Source organism: Melanotaenia boesemani, chromosome 24, assembly GCF_017639745.1.
Source record: "Melanotaenia boesemani isolate fMelBoe1 chromosome 24, fMelBoe1.pri, whole genome shotgun sequence".
In the NCBI taxonomy this organism is placed as follows: Eukaryota; Metazoa; Chordata; class Actinopteri; order Atheriniformes; family Melanotaeniidae; genus Melanotaenia; species Melanotaenia boesemani.
Window position 1 is genome coordinate 4,492,642 of NC_055705.1, and position 10,763 is coordinate 4,503,404.

General features: G+C 40.1%; 1 long non-coding RNA gene across 1 annotated transcript; it reads left to right on the forward strand.

Moving 5' to 3' along the window:
* The first annotated feature begins 596 nt into the window (after positions 1-596).
* LOC121635356 lies at positions 597-10,192 on the forward strand. The gene is made up of 3 exons (XR_006009429.1): positions 597-891; positions 3,209-3,305; positions 10,167-10,192. It is a non-coding gene; the product is annotated as an uncharacterized LOC121635356 (long non-coding RNA).
* Positions 10,193-10,763: the final 571 nt, after the last annotated feature.

Here is a 10,763-nt window from a genome sequence, read left to right on the forward strand (position 1 = left end):
CTTCTGTATCTCTCTGTCTTGCATCGGACTTGAACAAGCCTCCCACTGAACACACTCTGTTGTTTCGTCACGGCGTTGTGTAGAGGGTGTGAAGGATCTTCCATTATCTTCGTCAGCTTGTACAGAATTCTTTTTTTGATGATCAACTCCAGCGGCTCCAGAGTTACTCCAAGCACAGAACCGGCTTTCTTGATCAGTTTGTTAATTCTTTTCAAGTTAATTTAATAAATGAAACACTAAAACTGATTTATGAGTTAAACTCCTAGCTAGCTAACTAGCATTTAGCCGAGGCTAGCTGAGCTAGCTAGCAGTACTAATTACAATCTCTCTCTCTCTCTCTCTCTCTCTCTCTCTCTCTCTCTCTCTCTCTCTCTCTCTCTCTCTCTCCACATCACGCGCCAGTGTCCCACCTCTGACTGTCTCTCTTCCTCCGTTTTTCTGAACCGCTACGGTAACTTCTTCCTGAGGCCATGACGCCGTTTTCCTTTTATCTCCTCACTAACAGGAAAGATGGCGACCTGTCAATCATCCCGATCCTGCACGTGAACTGGTCCTCTGGAAGCTACGTAGAACTGTGTCACCATACTGAACTACAAACAGCTGCTACGTTACTGCGCATGCGCGGCACGTATCCAGGACTCCACGCTGCCTTTCTGACGTAGCGTTCGGTGAGACATAATAAAGACAAGTTTAGAACGTCTCCTTCTACAAGCAGCTCTGAAAACCTGTTAGAGAGACTCTGGACCTGCTGGATGAAGGAAGCTTTCCTGATTTATGGAGGAGTTTTATTTTTCTCAGATTGTAGAAGGAAACGTTTCTGGTAAGTGGAATATTAAGGAAACTAAAGAGAGGAAGGAGAGCAGCAGAAGACCTGCCTGCAGCTGTTACAAGGTAGGAGGGATTCAACCTCTGAACACATAAAGTTAAAGAAATATATTTATAATTGTTCATTTAGCAAATGACTTCAAAGTAAACTGAAGTCATTTCACATTTTATGGTTTAATATGACTGAAATGTTTAGAAAAATAGTGCACATGTAGTTACACACATGACAAAAGTGTAACTACATTACAAAACTTTGTCATATTTTTCCAGTTTTCCAAACATTTCAGTCACATTATGCCACAAACGTGAAATGAGTTCAGTTTTCTGAGATGTCATTTGCTAAATGTAAACTTTCTGCCGGCTTCAAACAGTTTAGATTAGACAGTAAATATCTGATTATGTGACTTCTAGAAAACTGACCTCATGTCCATCTTTCAAACTTGTGCAGCTGCATTTAATGGTAACCAGTTTGTGTGTGTTTGGTCGTTTCTATCACAGTTTCAGCCGTCAATAACATGGTCTGTGGGTTTAGTTGAGTTCTGGTTTGGACTCTTTTGGTTTCTTGATCAGACGTTTTGTTTTGTTGTTTAGTTTGATGAAGGTTTTTTCTTGTTTCAGTGTTTCGGTGCCAGGAAATTGTTATCTGATGTAAATATAGAAAGTTCATACCTGCTGCTTGTTTCATGGCAGCTGTACATGAATGTGTTAAAGTTGACACATAAAAAGCAGGAAATGGTGGAAGTGACTTTACTGACTGAATATTCTCTGATATTCTGACAGAATTCTGGTCAAAAGGTTTTTAGTTTAGATTAAGATGCATAATCGGCCAAATATTTAATAGATTATAAATCATAATGATTGTGATTGAATGTTGTCATATTTAGGATCAGGTCAGAAGTCAGAAAATATGTTTGTGATGTTATAGCTGATCTAAAATAACTAGATGTCATTTATATCATAATGTTTGATTATTATTGTAAGAGGACAGAATAAAGCTCAAACATGTCAGAGTAACGTTTCTGTAACTAATATTTATCATTTATGTCCTAAACTTTCCTTTTCTTCTGCTTTCTGTCATGTACAGTTTATATTTCTAAAGTCGTTTTCAAACATGTTTTCCTCCCGATTCTAAATAAAAACTTGTGACATTGTGTGAAATGTAAATAGAAACAGGATGCAATGATTTGTAGATCATCTTGCTGTGCAGTTTATCTAAAGCAGGTTTATTTTCAGAGCTTGTGATGAATCAAATGTCATCACCTTGGATGGAAACAGAAGTTATGCAGCAGAGATGGTCCACAGCAGTTTAAGGCTCATCAAGAGATGAAAAGGGACTTTATGACAACGCTTTTTCTCTCAAAGTTTCTACATTCCAGAGATATTTATATAAAACCTTCACAAAATGAACTTTTTTCTCTTTCCTGTGTCACCATAAGCATTGCAGATGTCATGGAAAGCCTGAATGAAAGAGAGGATAAAACCAACATCTTCAACATTTGTGTTACGAGGGATCAGATACTAGAAAGGAGCATGAAACAATGGCAGCGTGAGAAAAAACCTTCTCCCCTTCATCCCCTCAGAGTTTCTTTTACTGGAGATAATCTGAGGAAGGAACTTTTAACTGGGATGTTTTTCTTCTTAATAGCAGAACTTATGTTTTGTTATGTCATTAGTAGCTTGTTAACCTTTATCTTGTATGTAAGCATCTTATTATTTCCTGTTTATTCATTCTAATCTATAAATTCCCACATTTTATACATTCCTGCTTAATGTTGGCTAAGAATTTCCTAAATGGTTGCGTTCATATTTACTAAGATCATTTGATCAAAAGTAGGATAATTTGTTCTGAATTATCTTAAATAAAACATTTTCCATTTATTTTACTTTCAGTAGAAATCAAATGTCAGATTTTTGTGTAATTAATTATTTTTATGAGTTTGCAGGACAGTTGGAGAGGTATTTGCTGTGGTGTTATTTAATTTGGTACAAAAGTTGTGTTCAGTGTCTGAGTACAGTCCCCAATATATTTTGAAAGTGTATCATACAGGATCTTTACTAACAATGTGTTTTTCCAGAATGTAGATAGGACCAGACCTTTGAAGAAAAGAGGCAGAATAATCCTCTACGGTCTGCTGAGACAAAGACAGTCTACCCTTTGTTCTCTAGACAGGAAATAGATGGTGTTTTTATGTTGATCCAACAACTGGATTTATTGTCTGAGTTCAGTCCTCAGACAGTGAATCACATGTGGCGTGTTGTGAGGTTGTGGATCTCTCAAATGACATGGATGAGCAGACAAGGAAGACTTTATCCTTAGTTAGGAGGATCATTTCTAACCTGGTTTGTTGTCCTGTGAGTGATGTGCTTGTTTGCTCTGTTTCAGACTGAAGATCTACAGGAATTACCAGATAACGGACCTGCCTTGGACATTTTCCTGGAAAAACCCTCAGATGACTCCTAGAAGTGACTTGTCCATGACAGTAAGTCTTTTTCAGAAGTGCAGTTCTAGTTAAACACACAAGCTCCCAAACAGAAAATAATAACTAATATTTATATTGTTAATAATAATGTTTGACAGGAACACCTTTAATTATAATAAAGAAGCAAATAACAAAATGAAATCTAAAATTTTAAAGAGAGATAAAATTAGTTTGTAGTAAAATATTGGACCTGTAAAAAGTAGAGACACATTTTATGGAAACAAAATCAGAGTTTTCTAATAAATTCTTCACTATGCAAAGATTAGTGACAGAGCCATAGGGTGAACCAAAATGAACAATGTTGAGCTTCAGGGGCCATAAAGACTGTAGGAAATTTGTTTGAGTGATCAACTGTCAATCTTATAAGTATTTTTCTAAAGCATGAATATTTTTACTGGAAACATAGTTTTTCCCAACAATACAGTAAAGTTCAAGTTCAGATCTATCACGCCTACAGAAAAGGGGTTGTCCAATGGCAATCCCTTAACATGGGCCCTAGGAGGGGTTTGAATAAATTTCACAATTTTGCTCTGGCTTTAATTATTCCAAAGTCCGCCTTCGCGCCCCTGGTACTCCAAAAAGAACTTTGAAAGAATACAGAACCATCATGTCATCCTGCAAAGTGAATTTTTTAAACTGATGTTTGAAGCTCCAGTAAATGACAGGAAGATGTTTGAATGATGGATGAGACTTCTTTGGAATGGGCTGGGCTTTTGGGTGACAAAACTCACACTTTATATGGGAAAGTTTTACCCTCACCACAGCGCAGTAGAGTGAGATTTCGGTATTTGCAGCACTAATACTACACAATACCCGGACTTCACCCTCAGCACAGTGCAGCCAGGTGAGATTTGGGTATCTGGAGCAAGAATGCTGCCTCATAACCAAACTTTGTCCTCTAGCCCTCCCTGGCTTCCAGTGTTAAGGGATTGTCACTGGACAACCTTGCGGTGGACAAATGGACAGAGCTGATACTGATGGCAATCAACTGGTTGGCGACCACTGCCTTAAGCTGGATTTATACTCGTCTGGTGTCTACGTAAGATTACATCTGCGTAACCGTCTGTGTAGCAGGGTGTACGTTAGGTGTACAAGAGGTGCTCATCAAGCCTCCACAGACACACTCGATGTTTGTGGCGATGACGCCGTAACCGCCCTCACGCAGAAGCCTCGCAAGTGTAACGGGTGTAATCCTTTACAATGAAACTCTGGCAGCTTCCAACTCAGCAGTTACTATGAGCTTGTTCCAAATTGTATAGTTTACCTTTGGTAGTGGATGTGAAGCTTTTGGGCCTACAGAGCATTCCTTGTTAGTATAGTGACCAGTGTCTCCGCCTCTCATGCAGAAGACCAGTTTGATTCCCTGACGGGGAGCTTTTGTTGTTTATTTGAGCCATAGTCTCTTACCACTGAACCCTTTTTCAGACACACAAACACACACAGCACTGGGCAATGTCTTCACAGTGTGTTGAGAATAACTGTAGTTTGCCAAACAACCTTTATGGTTCAGATGCCTTTTCAGAATCAAAATGCTCTATACTGGAAACTGGATACACCTCATACAAATCAGGACATGGTGAAGACTCATTTTTTTTTGTCCTGTTTATGGTTGTTGATGGGATGTAACTCGATAATGGATGGTAGTGATAAAATGCTGCAAAACTATTAATGTTTAGCAAGGTTTTTGGGACATCTTCAGTGTGTGGGAGTAGCAATGTAAGATGCCCTCAGCTCACCTAGTTTTTGCTGGTTATTTAGTGTGGTTGTGTCTGTATCAAATCATAACCTGGTGCACCTGTAAATACGCTGTAAAGACAGTCACACTGCTGTAGATATCCTCCAATGAAGAAATTAGTTTAAGGTACCTGACCAAGTATTACATGGCGAGTTGGAATAGCCTATTTTAAAACCATGTGCTTTCCTGCACTGCGAGGGGGCTCAGTAGGCCCCACCGTGGAGCTCTGCGATGGGGCCTATCATTTGTCTCCTATTGATTTAGCTGCCAGAGTGTGTGTAGCAGTGTGTGTGAGGCTTTAAGTGGCAGTATTACCTCCTGAGGACCAAACACACACACAGAGCGAGATGCAAAGACTGACAGCTGTCAGACTGTGTGTTGCCGTGACAATAAGTTTGACTGGCAGCTCTGTTGTCAGCCTTGCACCCTCCAGTCTTTCTCAAGTAACGTTTAAAGCTGTGAAATGCTTTCAATGGACCCCCAGGGGCCACACACACAAACACACACAGGAGTCTTACTAGAGCTGCGGGGACACTCAGTCTTGGTCTCCGAGGAGCCTTAAAAATAAGATTCATGCCAAAATAAGGACTTAAATATTAAGATGAAGTCTTAAATCATTAACTGAAAGGCTGTAAAGCCCACAGGCAAGACTGGTTCAGCATCTAGTCACAAACCACCGTTAAACCAGTCTGAAGTCTCATTTCATCATTTTCTATATGTCTTAATCCAATTCAGGGTCGTCAGTCTGAAACCTGTTTAAGAAAATATCACAAAACCACTGAAAATCCATTTCAAACCCAGATTAGCTTTAAACCAGTTTAATCCTTATAAAACTTTTCCAAAACATAATTAAGACCTCTCTATAACTACACCACCCAAAGCTGAAAACCAGCTTCAGACCAAGTCCAAAACTAGTTCAATTCTCCTCCGAACTGACCCAAAACCAAGCTCAGAACAACTGGAAACAGACCCACAAGCAGGACCAAAACCAGTTTAAAGTAAAGCCCATGTCAGACCTTTAAAAGTGGTATAATCCTTGTCAATGTCCGATGTTTCTACGTGGAGAGTAAAGGGAGCAGAGAGGAGCCCAGTGCATCATGGGACGTCCCCCAGCAGCCTCGGCATAGAGCAGCAGGACTAGAGGGATGGATCAGGGTCACCAAACCAGACCTGCTATAAGGTTTATCAGGAAGGAAGGAAAGTTAGAAGATAATCTGAAGGTGGAGAGGGGGTCTGATACCTGAAGTTAAACTGGGAGCCGGTTCCACAGAGAGGGTCCGATAACTGAAAGCTGTGCTTCCTGAAGCCAAACTTTTATATCAGATGGAGACTTTCAGAGCATTTCTGGGACAGAACAATAATGGGGAATCTGTAATCCATGGACTAGTTTTCCTGCATCACTCTTAGACAGGATGCTCCTCATCTTGGGAATATAAAGTAGGTGGAAGAAGGAGGTCCTAGAAACCTTTTTTATGTGAGTCAAAGGACAGGAAAACTTTATTTATAAAAGACTTTTTGTGCATTTTGTGAAACAGCAGAGCAGAAAATCAGGCGCTAATGAAGTGTGAACATTTCAGATCCAGATGCAGTAATTTGTTCTAAAGCTGCTGCACCTTTAGTTCAATTCTTTATGCAGTTAATTGTGAATTGTTTCATCTGAATGAATTAAAGCTCTGGTCTAGAGTTTGTTGGGTTTTTCAGGTTGTTCATGGTTAGTCAGATTGAGCTTCTTTAGACTCCTGGCTACCAAGAACTGTAAACTCTCTCTTGAATGGATTAATGTTATGTTGTTGTGTGTCTTTAGTATGTTGGTTATGTTGAGTTTTACCTAGCACACTATCTCAGAAGCAGCATTGCACACATTTTTTTACTTAAGTCTGTTGTCTTATGGGCTGTTGTATTTGATTTGTCGTTGGCTGTTCATGTTTCCTCCTGATACAGTTTTTAAAAAGTGTAAGTTTTTATTATACAGTGCTTATTCTGATGATTTTGAATTTTGCACTTGGCAAATACTCTAATTTAGAAAAAACAAACAAAAAACTAAAACTAACACTAAAACTAATAAAAACTAAACTAAAACTAAGCATTTTTAAAAAACAAAAACTAATAAAAACTAGAAAATTTGCTCTAAAAACTAATTAAAACTAACTGAATTTGAAAAGAAAAAGTTAAAACGAAATAAAAACTAAAACATATAAAAAACCAGAGACTATTATAACCTTGCTGCACACTGACCTGTGCTGAGTCTGGAGTTGGCGATGACGGTGGCGTCGGTCCACTGGTCGGCACTGGAGACGGAGTAGGAGCGTTGGTGCATGCCCTCCAGGCCGTGGCTGTTGAAGGACACCAAGCTGACGCTGCTCGCCATCTGGGACACCGACGAGCTGCTGGTCACCGCACCTGAGGAGGAGGTCAACAAGGAGGTTACCATGGCACTGTCCTCTACAGGCGGGAGGAGGAACTGGAAGCACATGAATCCAAGTGCTTTTTATAAAAACATGAAGCCCAACAGTAATCAGGAGGAAGAGGAGGGTTTCCTGTCATCGCTCCAAACACACAAATCTTCCTCTTCTTTGCATCCACATCTCAGCCTCACATGGGGCTCATAAAAGCAGCCTCTCACTCTGATCCCGGCAGCTTAAATCAAACCAGCCATGTTCTAGCTGCCTTCTACCTACATCACAAACATCATGTCTTGGCTGGGCTACAGTTCATGGATGGAAAACCCAGTACAACATTTCCACCGTCATACTGACAGAACTTTTCTGCGTCCTTTTTCCCCTTCTTTGGTTCTGGACTCTGTTTTCTGCATCAGTGCTATGATTCAGCAGGTTCTTGGTGATTGGCAGGTGATGTCATCTGGTTTGAACCAGAATGTGTCAGTAATCCTGGTATGGAGGTGATCTGGGTTTGTTTAAATTAATTCAACTAAAATTAAATATACATTTTAGTTTATGAACCTTTATTGATATCATATTATCATATCATATTGATATCACATCATATCATACTACATTTTTTTACTTTCTCGTGTACCCCTTGGAGTTTCTCCTACTTGTGCCTTTTTCATTATTTTTATTTTCTTGCTTTTATTCCTTTTATATAGCATAATATAGTTTTTTATATATAATATAGCAAAGCAGAGACCTTTTCTTTTACTTAAAGATGTATGTTAAGTGTTTATTGTCTGCACCTTGGGTCTGAGTGAAAAGCAATTTCGATCCTCTGTATGTGTTGTACATACTGCAGAACTGACAAATAAAGTGACTTTGACTTGACTTTGAGTATCTCCAAGTACCCTGAGAGGTACACTTTATTGACAAAAGTATTGGCTCGCCTGCCTTGACTCTTGTATGAACTTAATTGACATCCCAAATGAGTTCAGTATGATGGTGGCCCTCCCTTTGCAGCTTTAACAGCTGCTACTCCTCATGGGAATGCTTTCCACAGGTTTAGGAGTGTGTTTATAGAAATCTTTGACTATTCCTCCAGAAGCACCTCTGAGAGGACAGACCAGAAGACCTGGCTCTCAGCCACCACTCTAATTCATCCCAACGGTGTTCTTTCAGGTCGAGGTCAAGACTGCGCAGGCCGATCAAGTTCATCCACACCAACCTAATCATCCAGGTCTTTATGGACCTGCTTTGTGCACTGGTGTACAGTCATGTTCAACAGAAAAGGGCCATTCCCAAATTCTTCCCACAAAGTTGGGAGTGTGGAATTGTCCAAAATCTCTTGGTATGCTGAAGCATTCAGAGTTCCTTTCAATGGAACTAAGGGGCCAAGCCCAGGTCCTGGAAATGATGCACTGGGCTCCTCTCTGCTCCCTTTGCTCTCCACGTAGAAACATCGGACATTGACAAGGATTGTACCACTTTTAAAGGTCTGACATGGGCTTTGCTTTAAAGTAAGTAAGTAAGTAAATGTTTATTTATATAGCACCTTTCAAGATAAAAATCACAAAGTGCTTAACAATAAGATAAAACACTAAATAACAGTAATACAGAGAGAATAAAAACAAATAAGACTAAGTAAAAGCAAGTTTAAAAAGATGTGTTTTTAGCTACTTTTTAAAAGAGATCATGGAGTCCACAGATCTCAGGCTCAGAGGAAGGAGTTCCAGAGGACAGGAGCCACTGCTGCAAAGGCTCTGTCACCCTTAGTTTTCAGCCGTGTTGGCTCAACGACCAGCAGATCTTGATGAGTCAATCTCAGGGACCTGCTGGACACGTAGAGCTGTAGGAGATCCCTGATGTATTCAGGTGGTTGGTCATGTAGGGCTTGATAGGTAAAAACCAGAATTTTAAAATACACCCTGTAATAAATGGGAAGCCAGTGCAGCTGGACTAGTAAAGGAGTGAGATGGGTGAATTTGGGGGGTTGAGTTATCAGCCTTGCAGCAGCGTTCTGAACCAACTGGTGACGGTCAAGCGATTTTTTGCTTAAACACGTGAAGAGGGAATTACAATGATCCGGTCTGGATGAGATGAAGGCATGAACGATCATCTCCATCTCAGATGATGAAACAACTGGACTCAGCTTAGCAATGTTTTTGAGGTGATAGAAACAAGAGCGAACAAGTGATTTTACATGAGCATCTAAAGACATTGCAGGGTCAAGGGTTACACCAAGGTTCCTGACCGAGGGCTTAATACATGAGGCAAGTGGGCCAAGACTCTCAGCTATCTCAGGGAAAAATCTGCCAGGGGCACAAACAAGGACCTCAGTTTTACATCATTAAGTTGGAGAAAGTTACCATTCATCCAGCTCCTGAGAGCATCCAAACACCCAAGCATGATCTGAAACTTAAAAACATCCTGAGGTTTAAAAGAAACAAAAAGCTGAATATCATCAGCATAACAATGATAAGAAATATCTTTAAAAGACTGGTTTTTGTCCTGCTTGTGGGTCTGTTTCCAGTTGTTCTGAGCTTGGTTTTGGGTCAGTTCGGAGGAGAATTGAACTAGTTTTGGACTTGGTCTGAAGCTGGTTTTCAGCTTTGGGTGGTGTAGTTATAGAGAGGTCTTAATTATGTTTTGGAACATTTTTGTAAGGATTAAACTGGTTTAAAGCTAATCTGGGTTTGAAATGGATTTTCGGTGGTTTTGTGATATTTTCTTAAACAGGTTTCAGACTGACGACCCTGAATTTGATTAAGACATATAGAAAATGATGAAATGAGACTTCAGACTGGTTTAACGGTGGTTTGTGACTAGATGCTAAACCAGTCTTGCGTGTGGGCTTTACAGCCTTTCAGTTAATGATTTAAGATTTCATCTAAATATTTAAGTCCTTATTTTGGCATGAATCTTCTTTTTAAGGTTCCTCGGAGACCAAGACTGAGTATCCCCGCAGCTCTAGTAAGACTCCTGTGTGTGTTTGTGTGTGTGGCCCCTGGGGGTCCATTGAAAGCATTTCACAGCTTTAAACGTTACTTGAGAAAGGCTGGAGGGTGCAAGGCTGACAATAGAGCTGCCAGTCAAACTTATTGTCACAGCAACACACAGTCTAACAGCTGTCAGTCATTGCATCTCGCTCTGTGTGTGTGTTTGGTCCTAAGGAGGTAATACTGCCACTTGAAGCCTCACACACACTGCTACACACACACAAAAGGACACACAGATTTCATTAGCGTGACAAACAGTTAAAGCAGCATTAGACTCTGGCAGCTAAATCCATAGGAAACAAATGATAGGCCTCCTCGTAGAGCTGCACGGTGGGGC